This window comes from Aplidium turbinatum, chromosome 4, assembly GCF_918807975.1.
Source record: "Aplidium turbinatum chromosome 4, kaAplTurb1.1, whole genome shotgun sequence".
NCBI classification, from domain to species: Eukaryota; Metazoa; Chordata; class Ascidiacea; order Aplousobranchia; family Polyclinidae; genus Aplidium; species Aplidium turbinatum.
Genome location: NC_137475.1, coordinates 4,118,580 through 4,120,585, shown reverse-complemented (window position 1 = coordinate 4,120,585; position 2,006 = coordinate 4,118,580). Strand labels below are relative to the sequence as shown.

The 2,006-nt window shown below is 37.0% G+C and overlaps 1 non-coding gene across 1 annotated transcript; it reads left to right on the top strand.

The window, feature by feature from the left end:
* Positions 1-623: 623 nt before the first annotated feature.
* On the top strand, positions 624-726 carry LOC145769776 (U6 spliceosomal RNA). Its single transcript, XR_014289089.1, has one exon. It is a non-coding gene; the product is annotated as a U6 spliceosomal RNA (small nuclear RNA).
* The last annotated feature ends 1,280 nt before the right edge of the window (positions 727-2,006 follow it).

Sequence of the window (2,006 nt, the reverse complement as noted above, 5' to 3'; positions counted from 1 at the left end):
GCATTTCGTACCCAGTATCCAGCGTTACATGTTGTTAATATTTATCTTAAAATACCGCAGCAACAAAATTAATAGAACAACGCTACTGCCAGGCCAAGCTCCTTTTACAACACGTTTGACTTTTTTGACAATGCCTAATTGCTTAATAAACGAGGCCACTTGTTTTGCGCACTTATAGCGAGACGAGTGGTTTCATCAGAATATTCATCGCCAAGCAAGAGTGGTGTTGTCACTTCGCTAAGTCGCTTCACAAAAAATATCTTGCAATCAACAATTTCAGTAAACAAGGAAATGTTTAACACATCGCAATACAGGCAACAATAGTGATCTGCAAACATATCAGCGAAAAATAGGCTCCAATAACAAGGAGAAAGAAACCAGGCACCATGAAACAAACGCTTGTGAAAATCATCGAAACATCGTAATTTTATCGTATTTCATGAACAGTCTTCCCTCTAAAAAAGCATTAAGTTGGTTTTTCATCCTTTTTGTGAGAGTCTATAAAACCGTCTTTCTTTTATTAGGCTATAGACAACTGTCACTTGCGATGGTTATCAGCGTGGCAAGAATTAGTTGATTAACAACATTTTGCAGTATTTTATTATTATTTACTTTGGTAGTAGGCCTACATGCTTCGGCAATACTAAAATTGGAACGTTACAGAGAAGATTAGCATGGTCCCTGCGCAAGGATGACACGCAAAGTCGTGAAGCGTTCCATACTTCTTTAAAAAAAACATTTTGCAGTAGGCTACTGAGCTAAACATTTTCATAATACAATCAGAAAAAGTCATATTTATATATGATACTTTGCCAATTTATTATAAATTGAGTTGGTACACCGATCTATTTTGCTAACAAAAACTTGCATAAAGAGAACACTACTCGTGAACAGGGCCTCCGAGAGAAATCAGCACTGGTCGGGAAACAATACGAAAAATGGGCCCCCATAATATTTTTAGCAAATATACAACTAATTGTATCTTGCGTTGCATGTTAGTGTTAAGCTGAAATTAGCCTACTTTCCTCAGCATGAAAAGAACTTCGTTCAATGTAAAAATCATCAATAATCACTTGATGACACTTGCAGCAAAAATGCCATTGAGGCAAACTATTTTGTCTAGAAAGCTTTGTAAACACACAATAGGCCTACAAGCAACGAAAATAGTTCAACCAAGCATTTAATTCAGGAGTGTCCAAACTTTTTCCCACGCGAGCCAGATTTGAGAATAAGTGTTCGCGGCCAACAGCCACAATAATTTTTCTGAAAACTGCAAGTTGAATTTATATGATTTTTGTGTGTCTGCAGGCCAAATATAACACATTGTACAACAACATTGGGCCGCGGGCCGGACTTTGGACATCCCTGATGTAATTCAATCCTTTCTGGACTTTTTGCAATGCAAAATTACGGATCACAGCATCAAATGATAAAATTTTGCGACGTCTGAATTTATGCACAATATGTATTGTACAGTTAGGCTTTTCAATCGGTTTGAAATCATAGACCTACTGGAGCGCAAACAATTCTTTACAAATTTCAGTAATTGCTAAAACCACGTTTTCAAAGCGCAACCGTTGGAGGTAGCTACTGGAACACAAAAAAAAATCATAACAAAGCTATTTGGAAAAAAACTTTCGAAAGTTGCAATCAATGATTCCTTGTGTAGAGATTATGGGGTGGTTCGTTCTGGTTTGCAGCTGAAGTTTGCTGTGTGGCTTTCTGTCAAAAGTACCAACTCATCCAAAATGTCTTGAAAAATGTCATTGTTGTAGCCTACAAATGGTTTAAATTTGTCCACATGCCCGCAACTGCACAACAGACATACGATGAAATTTTCATGGAACTTCAAACTCATCGACGATATGTTTGAGTTTGTTGATACATTTGTCAGATCCAACAACTATCGAATCCTTTGCAATGTATACGGTAGAATACATTTCCTTCGAATGATTCAGCTAGTAAAGTGGAGTTATAAAAGCGTTCTGTCCTCAGGAAAAGAAATC